Below are 23,980 nucleotides of genomic sequence, written 5' to 3' on the forward strand. Positions count from 1 at the left end.
TTTTCTTAGTGTATGAGTACTGCTCAGACTATGAAATAATAACACATTGCTGCCAGCTTAGCAACATTGCATGTTTCTTAGGGCCACTGTGGCAAGCAGCGTGAAGAGCATTCTCTATCTTTTTTCAAAGAATTGCAGAACAACAGAATGGCAGAGGTTGGAAGGTTGACTGCTGAAGATCAGCTAGTCCATCCCCCTGTTGGGCAGGATCACCTAGAGCACATTGCACAGGATGGCATCCAGGCAGCTTTTGAATATCTCCAGAGAAGGAGACTCCACAACCTCTCTGGGCAACCTGTTCCAGTGCTTTGCCACCCTCACAGTAAAGAAATGCCCTCTCATGTTCAGCAGGAACCTTCTGCGCTTCAGTCTGTGCCCATTGTTTCTTGTCCTGCTGCTGGGCACAACTGAAAAGAGTCCGGCTCCATACTCTTGACACCCTCCTCTCAGAGATTTATATACATTAATGACATCTGCCCTCAGTCTTCTCTTGTCCAGGATAAACAGGCCCAGTTCGCTCAGCCTGTTCTCATATGACAGGTGCTCCAGTCCTCTAATCATCTCAGTAGCCCTCCTCTGAACTCACTCCAGTAGTTCCATGTCCCTCTTGTACTGGTGAGCCCAGAACTGGACACAATACTCCAGGTGTGGCCTCACCAGGGCTGAGCAGAGGGTGAGGATCACCTCCCTTGATTTGCTGGCATCACTCTCCGGAATGCAGCCCAGGATACCGTTGGCCTTCTTGGCCACAAGGGCACATTGCTGACTCAACTAGATTTTGCTGGCCTCCAACTAGGTTCCGCACCACTAAACACAACCTTCTGAGCTCTGCCATCCAGCCAATTGCCAACCCACCTCAACATCCATTCATCTAGGACACAATTTCTGAGCTTGTCTATGAGGATTTTATGGGAGACAGTGTCAGAAGCCTTGCCAAAGTCAAGATACACAACCACCACTCTCTCCTCATCTATCTAGTCAGTCATCTCATCATAGCAGGATAGCAGATTCATCAAACATAACTTCCCCTTCATGAATCCATGCTGACTATTCCTGAACACCTTCTTATCCTCCACATACATGTACTTTGCCTCCATAATGAGCTGTTACATCACCTTTCCAGGGATGGAGGTTAGGCAGACTGTTTTGCTGTTTTGTAGTTTTCTGGGTCCTCCTTCTTGTCCTTTTTGAAGACTGGCATGATATTGATTCTCTCCTAGTCCTCAGGTACTTCTTCTGTTCTCAACGACCTTTCAAAGATGATGGAGAGTGGCCTAGCAATAACACTGGCCTGCTCCCTCAGCACCCATGGGTGCATTCCTTTGGGGCCCATGGATTTGTGGATGTCTAGTTTGCTTAGATGTTCTCTGATCTTATGCTCTTTGACCAAGGGAAAGTCCTCCTTTTTCCAGACTTTCTCTCTTGTCTCCAGAGTCTGATATTCCTGAAGGCTGATCTTAGCAGTAAACACTGAAGCAAAAAAGGCTTCCAACAACTCTGCCTTCTCCATATTGTTTGTCTCCAGGGCATCTGCCCCATTCAACAGCAGGCTGACATTTTCCCCAGTCTTCATTTTTCTCTGATATACTTTAAGAATTCCTTCTTGTTGTCCTTGACATCCCTTGCCAGATTTAATTCCAACTGGGCCTTGGTCTTCCTTGTCATATCCCTGCATACTCTGACAGTGTTCCTATATTCCTCCCAAGTGGCCTGTCCCTTTTTCCACATGCTATTAACTTCCTTCTTCTGTCTGAGCTTCGCCAGGAGCTCCCTGCTCATCCATTCAGGTCTCCTGCCCCTTTTGCTTGCCTTTTTGCTCTTAGGGATGCACCAATCTTGAGCTTGGAGGAAGTGATACTTGAATACTGATCAGCTGTCTCGGACCTCCCTTCCTTCCAAGGCCCTAATGCATGGGATTCTTTCAAGTAGATCCCTGAAGAGACCAAAATTTGCTCTCATGAAGCCCAGGGTCACAATCCTAATTTTTGCCCTGCTTCCTCCTTGCAAGATCCTGAACTCCACCATATCATGGTCACTACAGTCAAGGATGCCTCTGACCCTCACATTTCCAACTAGTCCTTCTGCATTTGTTAGTACAAGGTCCAGCAGCACACCCATCTTTGTTGGCTTCTCCTCCACCTGTGCCAAAAAGTTGTCATCAGTGTGCTGCAGGAACCTCCTGGACTGTGCAATCTCTGTGGTCTTCCCAGTAGATATTAGGGTGGTTGAAATCCCCCATGAGAACCAGGGCTTGTGACTGAGAGGTTATTTGGAGCTGTCTTAAGAAGGCTTTGTCTACCTCCTCTTCTTGATCAGGTGTCTTGTAGCAAACACCCACAACAGTGTCAGCCATGGTAGCCTGCCCTTTAATCCTTATCCATAAACTCTCAGTTGCTCTTTGTCTTATTTCTTTCTTTCCAGACAGTCAAAGAGGAAAAATTACATCTGGGAGCAAACACTGTTACTTAGACTGAAAATCCTGGAAGATGTATTTGCATCTGAGCTGTTTGTGACCGTATCTGTTCAAAGTCTTCTGTGAATATCAAAACAGTTTATTCCACATGAAGAAGATACTAACATTTTTAATTATTTATATTTGTTTATTCTTGTGCATAGCTTGCCTCTAAAGATCCTGAAATATGTTATTGCTATAGCAAGACAGAGTTCAGTATAAGAGACATTCAGTAAAAGTTTCTGATAGTTCTCTCCTTATTAATATGCTATAACTTTTTTTTAAACTTATTTTTTATTTCTTTTTAAAATCATAAACAATTTTAGAAAAGGCGAAACCTTTCTCTAGCCCTAAAAGTAACCCACAATATTTTCTGTAATAAAATTCTGTAGCTATTTTTCCTTGCGCTTATTAAGAATTTATCATACATGATATTTAGAAACAAAATATTAAGAAACTCCCAGTTTTCAAAATTGGGAAAACTTCATTGTTTGAATCATTTCTTTTGTTTCAGTGTTCAACAATTATAGCAATATTTTATTAATTTTATGGATTAAAAAAATATATATAATTTTTAAAGTTCTAATGAGATCTAAGGTCTTTGTGTTCCTATTACAACAGTACATCTAATACATCTGCAGCTTCCATGTTGAAGACGTATAATGTGTATGTAAACTTGAGGCTGATATTCAGTTCAAAGAAGCTGATGCAAAATGCCAATGCCTTCCATGAAACAGGATAGTAATCTTTGAATCCATATATTTCAACATATTTCTTTTTACCTTGTCTGAACTATTTTATTTTATTTTATTTTATTTTATTTTATTTTATTTTATTTTATTTTATTTTATTTTATTTTATTTTATTTTATTTTATTTTATTTTATTTTAATTTTTCAGAGAGGAAATAAAATAGCTAGAGAAAGAAGATTCCTCACAGGGCAGTCTATCTTAAATGGAAATAGGAAAGCAGAGGTCTTGGCGCTCAATGTTGGTAACTGAATTTGTTTCATCAATTAAATCAAAGGGAAAAAAACTCCTTGTTAGCACAAGTATTGACATGGCTTAATTGCTGCAAGTGTTTTGTGTTTGAAGAAAGGAGATGTCCTTCAGACAGAAGGGCAAATTAAACAAGAATGGGAACTGATTTTAAAAAGACAGAAAAAGATACTTCATCTTCAGTAGTTGAAATGGTGCATAAGATTTTGAGTTTTCCATGGTAATTATTCAACTGTAACCTTCTCAATGCCTTGTCACTTCTTAATTTATTCTATATTGTAAACACCTGCAGGCACAGATGGCTGATCTATTCTCTAAAGCTTTGGCTATTTTGCAGTGCTAAAATGAGGTAGGGCAACGGTACAATATGGATTAGGTTTATTGTTGGGAACTAATGGTAATATTCACTCTTTCACATGTTCATGGACTGGAAGACAATCATGTATGAATCTGTCCCAAAAAATTGGTTTAGGATACTTCCCCACCATCACCCTTTCATTAGCTAATACCTTCTCTTGACTGAATTAAAGTACCTTTGATAGTTATATGTAACAAATTATGCTGATGAGCTGGCTGAATGTTTCAGAAAGAAATAAAAAATACTTTGTTGTTTTGTGGTAGCAGTTTTGGTTCATGTTTTTCTTTCCATGTTTTTGCAATTTCAGACAAGGCACTGGAACTTGGGATGCCCAAGTACAGATTCTCATGATATCCCTGACCTCCGTTATATCTTAGTATAACGGATATGTCTCATTTTCTGATAAGTAAGATAAGGTTAAAAATCAATTTTAATTGTTTCTGTCAGCCCTCTTGAGGTTGGGACATGCATGCTAGTTAGAGTCTTGCGAAATGGGGCTTGGATTTTGACTGCTGATATACGTGACCGTAGGATGGAGAATAATATTGATTGTTGTTAGGTTTATCGGTATACTGATCTCAGTCAAATCACTCTCAATACATTAAGGATGGAGTCAAAGGGAATGAAAAGCTGCTTCTGACCTCAACCAGTCAGCTCTGCAGCTGCCTCTCTAGAGGTAACTGGATTTTGTGAAAATACTTATTCTCTCCCAGTAGGTACCTAACCATTGGGTAATATGCATACATATGCAATACCTACATTTCAGCATAAATGGAGTTTTATAATAATTTTGAAGAAAATATTTTCATCAAAAACCAACATCATGCAGAAAAGGACAAGACCAAGGTGCTTGAGTGAGTCCAGAGAAGGGCAACGAAGCTGGTGAGGGATCTGGAGAACAAGTCTTATGAGGGGCAGCTGAGGGATTTGGGATTGTTCAGCCTGGAAAAGAGAAAGCTCAGGGGCGATCTTATCACACTCTACAGGTTACCTTAAAGGAGGCTGTAGCAAGGTGGGGGTTGGTCTGTTCTCCCACGTGCCTGGTGACAGGATGAGTGGGAATGGGCTAAGGTTGTGCCAGGGGAGGTTTAGGTTGGGTATTAGGAAGAACTTCTTTACTGAAAGGGTTGTTAGGCATTGGAATAGGCTGTCCAGGGAAGTGGTTCAGTCACCATCCTTGGAGGTCTTTAAAAGACTTTTAGATGTAAAGCTTAGTGTTTGGTTTAGTGGAGGACTTGTTAGTGTTAGGTCAGAGGTTGGACTCGGTGAATTTGGAGGTCTCTTCCAAACTAGATGATTCTGTGATTCTGATTTTTATTTATTTATTGTTCATGTAGTGTATTTATGTTATTTTTATTGTTAGGCAAAAATAGCTGATGATTGAAAAACCACTGCAATTAATGTCTTTAATACACAATAACCACCTAAGAATAAGAAAAGATACTGTTTTGTTGTTTTTGTGTTTTTTTTTTTTTCCTTTTTTTTTTTTTTTGCTTATTAGAAATATGTTGTGTTTATTATGTTAATTTGTGTATTTGAAACAAAAAAATGAAGAATCATTTTTTTCCAGTTCATTAAGATTTGACTTTTGACTACTGCTCTGCAATTGATTAGTTAGTTTAATTATGCAGATACCGAATGTTCTGAAACCCAGACATGCTTATTCGTGGCCACGTGCTATCTATGATAAAATGAGCTTTTGTTAAATGATAATATGAACTTTTCTAGTGAAATAACTGCTTCATTTGGCCTGAAGTGTGAAATCCACCATTTTTTGTCAACCAAACATTTTGCAGTATATTATAATTAATATCATGAAGCATACATGTTCTTTGAGTGATGCAAATTACATTTAAAGTCACAATTAGTCTCTACCACATAACAAGACTTTCACACTCCATTAAGAATAAAATTAGGAATTGCATTTTCTCAGCATAATCCATGGTCATTGTAAAACCATCCATGGGGATCAAGTATTGTGGTTGTTATTGAAATATATAATTATAGCAAGGGTAATCATTGCAGTATTTATCCAGCTGTATCCATCAGCTCTGATTTGAGAAGGAAAAATCTGCAATTAGAAAGCCACATATTTTCAGAAAGTCAGTGCACTTATTTTCTGCCACTTCTGCACTTTAGAACTTCATGTCATATTTATCAGAAAGTCCAAGAAAGAGGCAGAACAAACACAATTTTATAACAAGAATAAATGCTAATTCAGCTGCTATGTAAGTTAATATAACCATTCCAGCATGTGAACTTAAATGAAATAATCTAACTATGGGACTAAACTTTAGCTGTAGGGAGATTTTGTCCTCTTTCTCTCTCCTTTTTTTTTTTTTTTTTTTTTAAACGTTTTGTTCTCAGAGCATGCCTAATGTATTGAGAAGACTCCATATTTTTAAAAGATATGGAGTCATTTAAAAATACTCCAAAAAGATAAGGCCTTTTTGAGTAAAGCTCTCATTGCCTTCAGGCTCTGTGCACACAAAACCTGTGCCTTCCCTTTTGTTGTCTTTAATGGTGGTTCCATATCCCTCTTGCTTTGTATCTGTGCAGTGGAAGATGCCTTGTATGAAGATCCCTACTGACAAAAGTCATTTGATCCCTCAAAGCTCCCACTTGGGTACACTGACCACATACACTACAGGACTGGAATAACCACCCAAAACACATCTCTATCCTGTTTCCAGCCCACATGTTCTCCAGGTCATGTATTTCTCAAATAATGTATTGGTAATCTACACTTAGCCTATTATTAAAATTGATCTTTTCCCAGTACATTGTAATCCTATCTGTTGCTGATTACAGTGTCTTGCTTGTTTTGTTACACAGACCTTTCTAGTAGTTGTGCTTCCGGTTCCTCTTCTGTCTCTTCCCATTTCCAAATATGCATGATCTTGCTTTCAGTGCTAAAGTATAAGATTCAGTGCCTTTTAAACTTAAAAAAAAAAAAAAAAAAAAAAAAAAAAGCTCCATACTGAGCACAGAGCCAGGTGTGGATTTAGTGGATACTAATGTGGATGCAACAACCCCTAACTCTAGTATTACTGGGAGGGTCGCTGCACTTGCTCCTAACTGTGTGATGCAAAAGTGTCTCTGTGGCTCTTTTCTTATTGAATACATCTGGAAGCAAGCCTAGCTCAGCAGAAGGAGGTGATAATCTGTCACAACTCTTCTTACCATCTGGCAAGGCAGCAGTTTGAATTGTGGTGCAGCCTATCCCAGCTCATCCTGTTCAGTTCTTTGCAGGGCTCTTCCTCTGCTCTTGTGTGTGTATGGAAGCCAGGTCTGGGTACTGGTGAAAGCATTTTGCTAGTACTACTTTCACTAGCCTGGTCTTTAAAAGATATACTGGCTGTGTTGCAGAGTAGCCAAAGCTCTGGATTAGGGACTGATGACACCAATGATTGTATTACATTATTTTGATTACTTAAATCAATATTACAACCACTATTGTTAATAATTACAAATTCCAAATGAACCAATATCTGACCTGATGTCTGGAATGGTAACATGCAGCCATACAAACACAAACTATACTCCCTGACTCACATATGGGTTTCCCTATTACTAGGGAATGACCACCTTCAGCTTCTTTGTCTTACAGAAACCTTCCTTACCACAGTAGTCTTCAAACTAACCCATCACTCAGCTGGTGAAATCTCCTGCCTCAGTGAATACATAATACAAAGGCTTTCCTCCTGCACCTTACTCCTTTGGGTAGTTACACCAACCAGCAATGGGTGAAAACAGTATCTTTGGAGAAACATCTGGGGCTTCTGTGTAATGGAGTCATTGCTGAGATTTCATTTCCTGCAATACAGTTAATAGTCTTGAACATATGCTTTATGGGGACATTTTTAACAACCTTTGCTAGAGAACAGGGATGTTTAAAAGATGTTCTGTCTGTGTTCAGCTAAGGTGCAAGTTCAATTTTTGGAGGCCAGATCAGATGGGAAGTCTTTCACTTGTGTTTTATAGCACTGTTTACTAATGTTTCCTCTAAATAGGAAATTAAGAAAGGCATGACCGCATCTAATTCTTCCCTCTGTGAACCAAATAAACTCACACTGGAGACAGGCATATGCATGTATATATTTAATAGTATAGGAATTGCATATCAAGGGTTATGGCATTTTCCCTGATTCTGTCAGAGCCTGAATCAAGACTTGGTATACTTTTAGGTTTTGTTTTTGAGACTCCTAAAAGTATCCTCTAGATTAAAAGCAGAAAGCTTGTGTTGTATGGAAAGTCATGCTAGGTGCATGCAGTTGTTCTTTATGACATGGCTGTTGTTTTTTATTATTATTATTATTATTTTTAATAGATTTATTTCATGTTAATAGGGAATTTGGTACCTTTATTTCTGTTATGCACATCAGATATAAAGGATTACCACTGGAGCCAAAATTTGTGAATCTCTCACAACATTGAAATTTTGCGGAGAAATCTAGATTTTTTGTTCCCAGTGAAACAAAGAAACAAAGAAAACAATGTTTCAATTTAGGTCAGTCCATAATATTTTGAAATATTTCTCCTCCAGTCATTTAGCCAGCCAACAAACATATTTTAAATTGAAGTGATATTTAGAAAGTGGTAATCACAGTTTACTGTTTTCTATTTCAGAATTAAGCAGACTTTATTTTTTTTAATAAAAAGTATTTTAAGTATTTTTAAAATTAAAAACTAACCTCTACCCTTCCTCTCCTTATTCCTGAATATATTTTGTTGAAGCTTCTACTTATTGCAAATACGTTTATAATTAAAAAAAATATGCTCATAGCTAGAAAGGCACATTTGCTTAAGAGACACTATTTCCCCTAAGATACTGGACAGAAATTTGGCTGGGAGATGTCATAATGAGAGTTTACTTACCACAATATATTGCTTATAGTATGCTTATGTATTTGATAAAGGCTTAATTAACCATCCAGCTACTTCAGTATGAGACAACTAGGGCTTTGTTATATTATACATGGGTTGTTTTCTTTTGCATAATGCCATATAGAATAACTGCTGTGGAATATGTATCTTGTTCTCCTTGCCAATGTTTCTCCTGCTCAAAACCAAGCTGAGGCCTTCCATCTGTCAATATTTATAATGTAAAAAACTATTTCAGTCAGCAAATGATATTGCTGCTAATAGCTTGGACTGCAATCTAGTAAAACCCTTAAGCATATGGATAATATCTGTTGAAGCTAATTGAACTGCTGGCATCACTGAAATTACATATGCTTAAAGACCTGATACTAGGAACGTAGTCAATTTCACTGACTTGGGGATTGACTCTTGGGATGAGATCTAGGGGACTATACCTGGCTTCTGTTATCTATTATCTATCAGGCACTATTATTCAGTGCCTGATGTAGGAGTTACAGATTCCACTTTTGGGATGAGTGACCATGGTTCAGCCTGATAGGACACAGGACACTTCTCGTCACAAGTCATTAAATTATTAAAATTAATCACTTCTGTGGAAATCCTAATTTAGTGTCATTCCTGTCACTCACTACTACCCATGTGTTTCTGGCAGAGCCTAACACTAGTGTTTTTCCCTCACAGACATTGCTGTGTGATATCTTCAAGTCATGGTCAGCCATGGGGAAGAGGGAAGCCTATTTCTGCCCTTTGCATCATTGATACTATCATCTCTGGAAACTGTTACCCGTTTCTTTGTATAAATGAGGTGGAGAGAAAAAAATAACAAACAAAAAAAAAAACAGAATGGCCAAAAAATAGATAAATGTATTCAGAGTTACCTGTATAACTACTTGCTCTGTTTTAGGCAACACAGATTGTGGTCTCAAGCAGACAACCTGATTATGGTTGGTGTGATATGGGATGCTTCTTTTTCGGTGGAGTGCTGAGGTCCAGCAATTTATTCTTTCAGGACAGATTTATTCTGGATTTTAGAAAGATTTATTTTATAAAGATAGGAAATATCGCACCTTCATTTATGGTAACTACCTCATACTTTCAGAGCCAAAAAAGACTCAATTTTTTAAGGCTGGAATGCAAGTTAGGCACATTCCATTGATAGTGAGTGGGAATTTGTGTGCTTTATGAAGATTTACCTTTGAAAATCTTCTCAACATGGTTTACAGACAAATTATGTATGCATCAGCACCCTTGTATAAGCTTATAGGTTTTAATCTGATGGGTGACTTACCAGACCAAGACCAGAACTGATCATTCTGTAAGAGTTGATAGGTCTGTCGTTCTTTGGACTGCTGGTTTTAGTGGCTGTGGAAATACAAAGAGTAGAAGATTAATTTTTACTGATCACTATGGATGGCTTCCCATATGTTCATAGAATGGTCTGCAAAATAGGACTTGGATGTAGACTTGGGAATGCCATATACAAAATAAGTGAAGCTGACAAAATGACCACAGCTTTTCCACTTAAAAGATGTTGAGTGTGATACTAAATAATCCAAAGATAGGTCTGGGGTGGGTCAAATTGTCACATTCAGGGATAGAGATCATACTCATTCATCATAAAGCTCCTACTTTATTCTATGGTAGAAGATTTATTCCAGTAGTTTTAACTTTTCTATCCTATCAGAATTTCTCTTTATCTTCACTGTATATCATCTTGGCATTTTCCTTGACTGAACTCTGCTCTTACTCCCACTTCTCTTTTTAGTGTGTCTGCAAATCTCTCTGTCATTACTTTCCCTATGTCTCCCAAGTCATTACTATAGTACTTAATAAAATGTACAGGAAAGTCATTTTAAGGATCCTGAATTCTCAGAGGAGAACATATTCAGAATTAAAGTGTTGTCTAGGTCTCAATAACTGTGGTGTAAGCAGGAGCAATTCCATGTCAGCTAATGAAACCAGACCAGTGGAAAGAGTCTCTGCCTATGATCTATCACACTTGCGGATGGAGGATGGATTATGTATTGCAGCAATCTCTACATACAGCAACAAATACATTCCACAGCGTAATATACCCAACCCTGGTGGCTCATATTAAAGAAATTTTTCAGTCATTTAATTGAGTTTTAAAATGTCACAGTAAAACAGGTTCTATTTTGCTTACACCTGTTCAAATCTGTTTATGGTGTCTTGATGTAATTTTGTACTGTATAAATTGGCTTAAGTGACACAAAAAAGAGATTTGTTTCCCATTTCAACTCTCTGAAAGCTCCTCAGGAGTTAATAAAGCAAGTTCTCTATGTTATGTTTGCAGCAGGCAGAATCTCCACTGTATAGTACCTTGTGTAGTTATTAATTTACTCTAGCATGACAGGAGTGTAATGTGGCTGTCATTCATAAATAACATGAATAGGACTTTTTAATGCTTTTTTTTTTTTTTTTTTTTTTTTTTTTTCTGATGTTTTATCTGCATGAAAATGCAGTCAGCCTAACTGATCTATCTGGATTAAGTTAATTTTTAGGACCACAAGCCCTGACCACAGAGTGAGGCTCTTTTTTTTTTTTTTTTTTTTTTTTTTTGAGATGCAGAGGGACATCTTTATGAAAGGTCAACAAAGACCTCAGTGGAGAAGACGAGGTAAATGATCTACTTTTTGTTTTGTTTTGTTTTGTTTTGTTAACCTTCCCTCCACCTTTTCCCACCTTCTGCTGGAATATAAACATGTACAGGGTTTATATAGCTGTCATGACTGCAGCACACACAACTCAGTTTTGCTTAATGCTTTCTATTTCTTCTGCTTTTGTTTTTTTTCCTCTTTTTCTAAGCTCCTGAAACCAATTTAGCAATGGAATCAATACTTCCTGGACTTCATCAAACATTTATTTTATTGAACTTGATTGTTCTCAAAACAACATGTATGAAATGTTCTCTGCTGCTGTTGTGGTTCAACCCAGCCAGCAGCTCAGCACCCCCACCTCCACCCTCCACCCCCTGCCCAGTGGGATGGGAGGAGAATCAAGAAAAAAAAAGTAAAAGCTCATGGGTTGAGATAAAGACAGTTTAATAGGACAGAAAATAAAGAAATAATAATAGTAATAATAGTAATATGTACAAAGCAAGTGATGCACAGGGCAATTTCACACCACCTGCTGACTGATGCCCAGCTTGCCTCCAAGCAGCAGTCCTGCCCCCCTACCTTGACCAGCCACCCCATATTAATTGCTCAGCATGATGCCGTATGGTATGGACTTTGGTCAGTTGGGCTCAGCTGTCCTGGTTCTGTCACCTCCCAGCTGCTCATGCAGCCCCAGATACTTCACTGTGGGATGGTGTAAGAAACTGAAAAGTTCTTGGCTTAGTGTAAGCACTGCTCTGCAACAACTAAAACAGCAGCGTGTTATGAACATTATTCTCATCCTAAATCTAAATACTACATCATACCAGCTATTAGGAGAAAAGTTAACTCTATCCCAACTGAAACCAGGACAGTCACCTGCAGACTATGCAGTTTTGTGGCATTTTCCTGATGGTTCACTATTAACATTCCTAAAGCAGCGATTTCATTTGCTTTTATGGCAGCTTCTCCACCAAAAAATCTCTGCAACTCTTTTTGTCATCGTGACCCATACAGAACATCAAGGCCATACATGTTGGGACATATAAGAAGATGAAAAGAAAAGTTTTTATGTCCTACCCACAAAGTTCTTCTTAAATTACCTCTGCTGTGTTCTGATGGATTAAGCATCACACAAAATATAGCAGTATTAGCTACATAGACAAGACACTGGCTCTGGTGCTAAATCCACTTGCAAGTCCATGTCATTTAGATAACTGAAGGTCCCTCTCTACCTTCTTTTGAGCTGAGCCTGATGCAGTCTTAAAAAATCACTCAGATAATACCTTTCTGAGTAAAGAGGAGTGAGAAAGATGAATTTGGATGCAGCAACATGTGCTACATGCAGCTGCATAAGCGACGTAGATATATCAGTTCAGATCTCTGCACAAACAGCATAATGGCTTACTGTATTTCTTTCAGTAATGAGGTAGTTGGCACTGCATCTACCAGATTTTCAGTAATGAGAAGAGGATAGTTTTCAAGTGAGAGGGAATTGGCCATATGAAAGCAATTGGAGTTAATGGGCACCATACAAAAGAAAGAATTTACAGAAAAGTATCAGGTTGACACAGTATAGGAGAGGGAGTGAAATACTAAGGATAAAACAAAATGAAAAGGAAAGCTCTTATCAGAATATTTCCACCAAAATAAAATGGGAAACAGATTAAAATAAGTGGTTCATTTTGACACATTTTTAAAATTTCACCAATAAATTTCTAATTGAAATTTGTCACTAGTGTTTTCAGTCACTTTTTGTTAAAATATGTCCAATTCTCCTTCTAAAAATACTTTCACATAGAGAATTTTGACCTTTTCTGGATCAAACAAGAGACCTTATTCTATTTTACAAGGGTATTAAATTAATTTTAAAAGTCTAAGATCTGTTGAAATTTGATAGGCATATGTTTATGAATACTGAAAAAAAGCATATTGTAAACAAGTTCTTGTTGGTAGTGAATGAACTGTTTCATAATTAGTAATGAACATTGCTGTTGAATTGCTGTCAAATTATTCTAAATGAGTTTCTCAAGGTCCAGGAATCTACATAAATCAATATGACCAATAGACAAAAACAATCCTAAAAAATGAAGTGAAGGTAGTTTGATTGGATCTTACTGATGGCTACTATGGTTACAGATCCTTCTCTCTCTCTTTCTCTCTCTCTCTTTATTTTTGTTTCTATTTTTATGGTTTAATTTTCTTGATTGCTTGAGGAGTCTTTCTGTTACAAGGCAATTTTGAATAGCTGGTGTTTTTTTGGTAACCTACCTAAAAGTTATTTTTGAATTGTACATGCAATAGCCAAGAACTCTCCCTATATAATTGCTGTGGGACTATGGAATTTTCCCAGCAGTAAGTTTTAATTATTCTATGCTAATTAAGCAACTGATGCTTACTGTGAAAAATTTTCCCTTTGGAACAATGTGAGCAAAGGTACATACATAAATTTCATAACATATGCATAAAAGTATCCTTTTTTATCTCTTGTACTAATGTCATGTCCCCACATTCAGTCAGTGAAACAAATATAATGCCTATTTTCAAATATATAATATTTGATACAATATTAATTTTTGTCTATTAAAAAATAATGACTTTTTTTTTTTTTTTCGGTTTTGTTGGGTCTTCTCTTTAGTAAAGACCACAACCTGTTACAAAGTTAGATAATGAGGTACTCAATTACATTTGTGTTGAAAGAAGGCTAGGTTAGGAAAACAAACAAACAAAGAAAAATGGAAAAAAATAGAGATAGATTTTGCAGTCAAACTGAAAAGTACTTTATATATATATTTATTATTATTAACTAAATGTGGGTGAAAATAGATAATGGGGTGAAACTGGACTAAGTATGCACTTCTGGGATAGGTGAAGTATATGCCTCAAAGCTGTGCCTACATCTCTATCTCAGTATATTATAAAGTCAGAGAGATTTTTTATTTTTTTTATTTTTTTTTATTTATATATATATATATATATATAATTTCTTTTTTAATACAATTTTAATGCTACTTTACTGAAAGAAGCAACATTTTGAATAAAGAGCAAGTTACAGGAAAAACTACAGTACTGGATATATTCCTTTTCTCAGGAGGCTGATGTTGTTCCATGCTTGTATACAAATTAAAAAAAAAATAATCTATTGAAAAGTACAGAATTTAGAAAGAAAGGGAGAGGAGCAAAAATTGAAAAGAGAAATGTTTTCTTCTGGAACTGTATCCATTAGACTGTAGACTATATTGTACAGCACATTGAAAGAGGTAGTAAGGTTAAAATTGGTGATGTGGAATCCCTATTAGACCATCTAAAAATGGAGGGCACAGAATGGGAAGGAGGAAAATAGAAGAAAGAATTCACATTTAAAAATATCTGAAATTGTAATTTGTGATCAAAAGTAGTAAAAACAGATCTGTTTCTTTTATTGTCTGAAACTAAATAGGTATGTTTTTTCTTATAATTGTGCCAGAGTTAAAACATTTTTCTGAGGGAATTTTCATTGAACTGAGATCTAAGTTTTGGCCTGAAAAAAGTGTCAATGGAAAAAATGTACCAACACAATATTGAATGGTGGTTTGGAGCATCAGCTTTCTGCTTTACAACTCAAACATCGGACAGGTACATGTTATGGAAGAAAAGCTGTGTGGACAAATAATTGGATAATTACTGCATTACTATGGCCCAAAGCAAACTGGTTGAGGACCTTCTTCTGATCCAGAATTCAGCCATATCTACTTTGTGGAGTGGCAAGTGGGTCTGTGAGGGCTCCTGCTGTGTACTGCTGGTTCCCTACTTGGCTGTCACTCCAAACCTTCCAAGTGTAACTTTGGAAGAGAAAATCTCTAGATAACAGGGATGATCTAGCATAGAAACACTTGAGGCTGCCCAGGTTATGCAGACCATTTCTTCAGCCACTGTTAAGGATTTAAGTTCTTTGCACATGAAGATTGTGAAGACCAGGCTGAAGCTGCCACCCTCCTTCATTTTAAGATGAACCTGATATTATCTCCAGGTTTGGACAGACTGTAAATCTCTCTGCCCTAGTTACACAAAGTTAGTAGGAGTTATGCACCATACCTGGGAGAATTTGGGCTTTAGCTGTTTGTTCTGTAAAGGGGAAACCTTGTGGGTTTTTAGAAGATGCAGGTGGGAATAGTAGAAGTCTTTATGAGTGCAAAGCCCTGCTATACGCAGGCAGAGCCCCAGAAGCACCCAGGTTGGGGTGGGGATGCTAGCTGGGGATGTCTCTGCAGAAAAGAGACATCCCCCTAGCTGGGGATGTCTCTGCAGAAAAGCCCTTGGGACCTAGGATTTGGACGGGATGTAAGGAATGGCTTTTTCTGTCTGAGGATGCTCCAGCAGTGACACAGGTTGCCCAGAGAGGTTGTCAGCTCCATCTTTGGAGGTTTTCAAGTCCTCACCAAATCAAGCCCTGAGCTGCCCCTGCTTTGAGTAAAAGGATGGACCAGAGATATCCTGGGGTCTCTTCTAGCCTAAGTTATCCTATGATCTTTATGAAAAAATGGTCCGAATACTGAAAGAGAAGTTGATTTTAATTTAATTTAATTGCTCAAGTTGAAAGATATACAGAAAAAAAATAAAAAAATACAATACAAAAAAAAAAAAAAACAAAGAAAAAAAACACCACCACAAAACAAACCCGTGATAAAATTTGTTTCAGATTAAAAATAATAATTTCCCTTATAATCAGACAGCTACGTATGCCACTTATTTATTAGAGATGAGCAGATATATAGATAGCATTGGTTCTGATATGCCTGTGAATCCAGCGGTTGTCTCTACATTGCTGTGGTGACCTGATCCGACAGGGAGAATCTCCTGAAGTCAGGAGCTATTGCAATCACATTGGGATGCCTTTTCTAGTCTGCTGCCAGATGCACGTGAACATACTCATCCTAGCAGGGAGCTGTCAGAAACTGAAAAGCAGTCTGCTTTCTATTTAAAATTGTCCATATGAGCAAAGTGAAATTACAGGGAAAAAAATCTGCATGAATGATCTTTAGCTCAGCCCATTTTTTCCTCTTCAAATTACAGATCTGTCATTTATATAGGTTTTTAATTCAATTATCTTAAGCTCCAGTTAACTGGAAACTCCTGGTCTATGTAAAACTACAGGACAAATATTGTCTTTTGGCAGCTCATCCACATCTTTCTTTGTCTTGACAATGTGCTTAAGACATTACAGGTTTCAAACAGGCACATTTATATTTTATATTACTTCAAGATACTCTGGGCAAGTTAATCAAAATGATCTCCTCTCCTCTCCTCTCCTCTCCTCTCCTCTCCTCTCCTCTCCTCTCCTCTCCTCTCCTCTCCTCTCCTCTCCTCTCCTCTCCTCTCCTCTCCTCTCCTCTCCTCTCCTCTCCTCTCCTCTCCTCTCCTCTCCTCTCCTCTCCTCTCCTCTCCTCTCCTCTCCTCTCCTCTCCTCTCCTATCAGAGTTGCATCCCCAGAGGTCTTTTTGCTCCCTAATTTCAGAAATTTCCCCTTCTAAAAAAGAATTTCTGTTCCGCAGAGAGTGCCACCATGTTGACCACTATTTTTATTTTTTATTTTTTTAAAGGGAGACAAAAGCAAACATTATATTCTGCTATAGAAATGAAAGGCTTGAAAATTACAGCTTGCAATTATCAAAGTATCCACTTTGATAATCTCCAATTTTTTATTTTCAGTGAAACAAGAACAACGTTGTTGCTGTTTCTGACTGAGGTAGTTATCCATTTTTGCAGCAGCACTGGAGCTGTTTGGATAACAGATACTATGATGTAATCCCGTTTATTTATGAGGATGATACAAAATGTTCTGTCTTTGAACACGGGTAGAATAAAACAGCAAGAGACAGTACTTTTTGCTCACCAGACTGTCTCTTGCAGCCAGTGCTGTGCAGATAAACCCTCCTTTGTTTAGCTTTTTCCTTTGGGTCATGTTTCCTGGGCTGCCTCTGCTGTGTCTGTAGATACTTAGCTCCTTCCCTGCAGTCTGTGCTTCCTGTGCACAGCTCCATGGTCTGTTACCTTTGTTGTACACTCCTCTACAGAGATTCCCTAGGACACATCAGCTGTATTGTGAGTGTTGCTCTCATTCCCATAGAGAAGCTTAACGTAGCCTGACAAAAGCAGCAGCTCACACAAGTATCCTTGGGGCTTTACCAACATCCTTTCCTTTCCCTAGCAATATGATAAAATAATGACTGCTCAAATGTACAAAGAGTGCAATTATCTGACATGTTAATTGTATAATAACATGAACCCCAAGAAACAAGAATGTACCACCTAAAAACTGTCTAAACCTGATATAAATTATATATGCTGTATAAAATAGCTTTTTTCTTGGTTTAGAGCATGCCCTAGTCAAGGATGATGGCAAGGGAACCCCTTCTTTTCCTTCCTGACAACTGCCTCTGAGTGGAGGTTAGGTGTGTGTATTAAAAAAACATTTTAAATCAAGCTCTATGTCAAGTTTAGGGGGAACAGGAAGAGAGGGCAGTATCTTCATCCTCCAACATGTTCTGTGAAATAAAAGTGAGGGTTAACAGACTTCTGAGCATGATGTATTCCAAATTACTCTACTTCATTGAATGAATTTTGAAGTGCTTTTATTTTCCCGCTTCATCATAACGGCTGTCATTTCCTGGAAAGGGCACATTTGATCAAATATCTGTTACTCTCCTGCTGAACAGAGCTTGCAAATTACTAATGATTCTGGCAAAAGAACTTTAATTTTGTGCCAGTGGGAGATTTGAGGTTAATTAAATAGTCTCGTTGCTTCTGTGCTTCACCAAGAAACCACTCTTGGCTGAGACCTAGAAACTCACAACTTGAGGCACTAATAGTGTCTTGACCTGAACTCCATCAGGCCAAATGAATATCCCCAGGTGTCCTAGCAAGTTCTGAAACTCAGTTTAAAAATCTTTGGGGCTACACTAGGACAACTGTTTGCTCTGGGCAGTGAAAGAGCCCCCTTAATGCTTATAAGCTTTAAACAAAAGCCCAAAAATGTGAGAAGAGGAGCAAAAACCCACTGTAAGTACATGTTATCTAAAGCAGGATGAGTCCCACCTGTGATGGTAGGTGAACAAAAGAAAAAGGCCAGCACATTCCTGAGCAGAAGGTAATATGCCCAGAGCAAGCTTTTATAGGCAGGAAGTAAGTGCTTTCTGCCTGCAGCACAGATTCCTGCAGATGAGATGGGTGTTGAATGAGAAAAAACAAACAAAACTGGAATACTTGGTGTGTACAGAGGATCAACAAGACCTGCAATCACTTCTAGCCCTGCCTGTTAACAGGAGTGCTCTATTACAGAATGGCTTTCAGTTACGATGTGAGTTTGAATCATGTGACAGTGCATTATGCAGATAACACAGCTTGCAGGCAGTGTAACTTCCCAGGCACAGCTACAAGCCTTGGGCATATGACTCCTGTGGCAAGCAGCAAGAAGTGTCATGGCAGAGGCTGCACTCAGCTGTCTTCTTAGGAAGGAAGATCCTCTGCTAATTTTGCTAGATGGTAGTGAAGACATATATGAATAAAATAGTATAATGCACGTGGGAAGTATAGGGGAGTCTTTCTTGGTCACTCTTCTTTGGGAAAGATGAATAATAGAAAGCATTATTCACCAATGTATGTTTCATTTCTCCTGAATTTCACTGAAAAAAAAGAGGTACTGTAATTTATGGGTGCTACTTGCTGACAACCTAGATTGAAGTTCTGCTGTGAAATCGTGGCTACCATCTATCTGGACTGTATAAAAGATATTCTTTCCTCCCTTGCCTACAGGGTTCCACTTGGATAACTGTGCCAGGAGACACAGGAAAGCTCAGGGCTCTGAGAGACACATTTGCATAGGGGGGAGTCTAGAGCAAGATGAATGTCAGGAAGCATTTGAGGAACAATATATATATATACTTTTTTTTTTTTCCCCCCCTGGGATGCGTTAGAGATTTTGTGGATGGAGTGTTTTGTGGGATTTGCCATGAGAAGTGACAAAATTGGATGAGCCAGGGACTCTGTGGCAGAAGAGAAGGGGCTGAAGAGCTAATTACTGCTCTACAGGTGATGCTGCTTCCCTCCCTATATGGGATGCTGGCTGCCCCATCCATATTTGCTGTTTGAAATGTAATAACTGAAAGCCAGGATAGACCTCTGCAGTTATTTATTTATTTATTTATTTATTTATTTATTTATTTATCTCCTGATTCATTTTCTGTCATTCATAAACTAGATTGACTGCTTGAATCTGAATCCCCACCAGTCTCACCCAGCTGTTATATCCCTGTGTCTCAGTTATATCCCACTCAGTTCCTCTTCTGGTTTGTAACCAGCTAACAGGAACCAAAATTAGGCTCTAGCTTTGCTAGTTTATCTCAGGCACATGAAAATCCAGTAACAAAGTCTCAAAAATTTATGCCAGGACATGACATGCATGGTTTTAGGTAGCCTTTTGTAACCTCTCCAACCCTGGATGAAGGAGAGCAATGAATCTACAACAGCTACTGACTATAAGAAAAATACTAATAGATCCAGAGCCACATTTGTCTGTAATAGATGCTACCAGTATTATTTTATTCTAACTCAGCAAAATAACATTTTAATTAACAGGGAAAATATAAGAATTTGGACTAAAATTGTTATGATAAATACAATTCAAGTGCTGTTCTGAGAAACATGTGAAACAGTATTTAACTGGAAAAGAAAAGCAAAGTAAAGAGAATAGTTATCCCTGGTGAACAAACCCTGTTCTACCTTTTACAGTGCAAGGATAATAATAATAAGTGCTCTTTACATTTTTATAGGCTTTTTATACTGAGAGAAGAGGTGGGAAGGGTCCTGAAAGAAAAAGACTGCATGCTATTTCTTTCTGCAGCTTTGTCTCTGTCTCCTGAACAAAAAATACCTCCATATTGTACATCACTGCCAGGTATTCACCTCTTTGCATAACTATGCTGTTCAATTAATGTCTGTCTCTTTGCTGGCACAGTGGTTGTGTCTTCTGAAAGCACCAAGCAGAAATAGAGGCACTCTTGCTCGACTCCATAGGGTATGCAGCATTAAGGCCTGCTGTGCCTGATTGCTCATTAATATTGTATCTTTAGGGCAGAAAGGCTCCTGGCTGGCAGGTAACAAAATTGTTGGAGGTGCTGACTAAAGCTGGAGCCAAGAAATGGAGTGGGACAGGTGGAGGTCTGTAAATAAGGACACTTGGAGTTTATCTGCATGACGCAAAAGCCAATCCCGGCCAAAACATGAACTGAGCCAGTGCACATGTTGTCCCTGGATTTAGCAGCAGGTAACCACAGCTTGTGCTGATGTTGTGCATGATGATCAAAGGAGCTAATTCCGTTGTTTTTTTGCTGGAGAAGTTCACAAAATATGCAAAGCCCCGAGGTCAACCAGTCTCTGACTGCTGCAATTCATATAAGTTCATTTTTATTTCTGATTTCTGTTTGCTAATCTTTTGTCACTGCCTGTGGCCTGTACATATCTTGCACACAGTGTCCCCCTTCTGAGCAAGAATTTTTCACTCATTAAAGACACTGAAAAAGTCTGTTCTTTACTAGGAGTGGTCAACGGTATTGCTTCAGGTTGATCAAGCAAACTAGCAGCAGTTCTTCAGAAAGGGTGCTGGGAATTGCAGTGGATCATTTATTTATTTATTTATTTATTTTTACAAACATTATAGGAAGATGTGGAAACAGGAGATCTATTCATGAGATAAGTGGAATAAGTCTTCACTTTTAGTGGCAGTTGTTGAGCACCATGCTTTAAGAATGTTGAGAACCAGTCAGAGGGAGTCCATAGGCAGAGAACAAGACTACAGGTCTAGAAATCCTGACCTACGAGAAGAGACTGAGTTAATTGTATTAGTTAACTTTCAAGGAGAAAAGACATCAGGGAGGCATGATAGTCCAATCTTCCAGGATGTCAAGTGCTGCTGAGTAGTATGTTCTCCATGCCAGGGCAAAAAGTTAATTGGCTTAGATTGCAGCTAGGGAAATTTAGGCTAATCATAAGACTAATGATTTCTAATAGTTTGAAATAGGCACTGGAACAGATCATCTGAAAAGGTTATATATTCTCTGTCACTGCACATTTTTAAGGCCAAGACATATATATCAGAGAAATGAGGCAGAGGTGCAAGTGGTCTTCCTTGGCTTAGGGCGATGATTTTGCAGCCCTTATTTAGGGCTTCCACACATCTCATTCTTCAACCAATACATACCTCTTTGTACACACAAAAATAATGTGTATTTTGACTCTCTCTCTCTTCAGTTTTGATGTGTAGCTTTTCTTTGTGCTTCATAAACTTAGCTGAGAGATCCTTTCAGTTAAAAAATGTTCTCAGTGATATTTTCATAAAGGTTTGTCCTAGGCATAGGAATTCACCTGTCCAGCTGCCTGTGAAAGATGGAGAAACTGGATTTCACATTCTTGGTGGAGGGCTTTGGCCTTTTCTGTTTGCACACTGTATTATTGTACTACCATGATAAAGTAATGACATGCAGATTTAGTAAAGAATCAAGCACACATATGTTTCTGTGTTGCTGTCTTGATAGAAAAGAATTTTATACAAATAATAAATAATTTAACTTGCACAAACAAATCTTATCTTATGATAAAAGCAAATAATTTGTTCATGTCTTCTGGTTACTCATAGGTTATTAAGCTATTTAGAATACCTTTTCTAAATCCTTGTCTTTTTTTCACAAAGTTTTCTTTCTCCAAGGAAAAAAGAAAAAAAAAAAAAACGACTCAGCAATAACAAATTCTCTGATGACAAGAAAACATTATTAAAAAACTTCAATAACCTCTAGAAACATAAATGGGATATAAGAGAAACATTCCTTTACAAATGTCAGTTGGAGGTAGGTTTTTGATACTATTTGTCAAATCTATTTTGTTTCTAAAGTGAGATGTAAGTTAATATTGATTGCCATTTTAAAATGTAGCTTGTTGGCTGCTCTGTTCCACTAAGCTGCCAGCATTGTCATTCTTAAGGTTTATTTTTTCAGTGCTCTCAGATCACTGAGACTACTGGAGCATGTTAGAGTTGGTAATACAACCAGCTGATAAACAAAAGCTGTCAAATATCAGCAAAGGAGACTGGAGGGGAACAGTGAAATAACTACCTTTATCTAGGCTGTGAATATAAAACAAACAAACAAACAAACAAATATTTATTTAAGGAAAAATACCTATCATAACAGCAACAATCTATCCGTGATATTAATTCTTTTCCCGAGATGCAAAGGTTGAGTAATGTCTGTCAGATATTGTTTTTGGATTTTGCTGACTCTTAAAAATAAATAAATAAATAAAAATGACTATCTACTATCACTCTTTCCATGAATATTATGAATATTTACCTCGCTACCCTTAAATGAAATGGACTAGTTCTTTGGGCCTTCCTTGTTTTCCATTGTGTCTCACTTGCTTCTGACTGGAAGTGCCCTCAATATGCAGTTTTATGAGTAGGGAAGTTATTCTAGACGTCTTTTGTTGCTTTAACATTTGTGTCTCTGATTCACGCACAGCAGGAGAGCCTTGGTGACTCATATCCTCGGCTCTACAGGCAAAGGTGCATGAGAAATTGTTCCAATACAGCATATCATAAGGTCACCCAGTCTCTGATCTTACAACTTTGTGAAGGCGGGAGGGCAATCAGAGCCCATTGTAGAATTTGGTTTAAAATGATAGAAGAACAGATCCCAGATAGTGCAGTCCCACTTCTCTGGCAACCCACATGTAATAGGGTCGGTGCTAAAAATGACGCAGCCCTCTATGTGGACACGCAGAACTGCAGGAATTTGAGTTCCTTCATCTGATCCCTGAGCTGGAAGCATTTCTTTCATGGGAAAAGGAAAAGATTAGCAGATAAAATAATCTGCCTCATCCTGTCAAATGTCTTGACATACTTGACACACTCTTACAAAATGCTGTTCTTCCATTGAATCACTGCTTTTTAAGGGAAGACTGTTAAGATGGAAACGTTGTTGGCTGGCAGAACATCAGGAAGGCATGCAGCATGTCACTGTCTAGCCAAGTTAAAACTCCAGCCTCCTTCTCAGATCTGTCTTTTATTTATTTTTCTATCCATCAGGACAGATTGCTTCTTACAAGGAGAAGGTATAGAAACACAAGACACTTGTCTGTATAATGTGAAGGCTTTATTAGCAGATACACTTTTCACTGTCTGCTGATTAATGGGGCAAACAGCCCTATACTCCATATGGTTGCAAAATTTATATTACTTCAGTGCCCTCAGAGAAACATCATCCTAAACAAAAAATATCACAACATGATCTGCGTATGCATAGAGTGATTTATTTAAAAAGCACACTGTATTAACAGAACTTCAAGCTTTGTGCTCTTTCTTTGACAAAGAGGAATTGCTATCTCAGCAGATGGTCCTGTGAATGTAATTTGCACTTGCTTTGCCAAGTGACATGAAACTCAACTCTGTACCCTTGTCCCTGTGAGTTGTCTTGTTAGTGTATTTGGACTGCGGGAGCTGATCTGCAACAGTCAGATGAAGCATCAGAATGATTTAACACGTGAAAATATTGAGGAATTTTCCTGCTTAAGGGAACTTTTAAATGCACTCCTATCACTTCCTCTGTTTGCTCAATCCTATTTAAATAACAATATGTCAAACATGCCC

General features: G+C 38.0%; 1 long non-coding RNA gene across 1 annotated transcript in view; it reads right to left on the minus strand.

Moving 5' to 3' along the window:
- The window catches only part of LOC137860322 (uncharacterized), a 43,692-nt gene extending 21,815 nt beyond the window's left edge, over positions 1–21,877 (minus strand). Inside the window, exons 1-3 of the long non-coding RNA XR_011098833.1 lie at positions 21,542–21,877; positions 9,981–10,054; positions 9,571–9,713 (exon numbers count right to left, since the gene is read on the minus strand). This is a non-coding gene — a long non-coding RNA (uncharacterized lncRNA). The remainder of the gene's footprint in view (positions 1–9,570; positions 9,714–9,980; positions 10,055–21,541) is intronic.
- Positions 21,878–23,980: the final 2,103 nt, after the last annotated feature.

The sequence above is a fragment of the Anas acuta genome, chromosome 8 (assembly GCF_963932015.1).
Source record: "Anas acuta chromosome 8, bAnaAcu1.1, whole genome shotgun sequence".
NCBI classification, from domain to species: domain Eukaryota; kingdom Metazoa; phylum Chordata; class Aves; order Anseriformes; family Anatidae; genus Anas; species Anas acuta.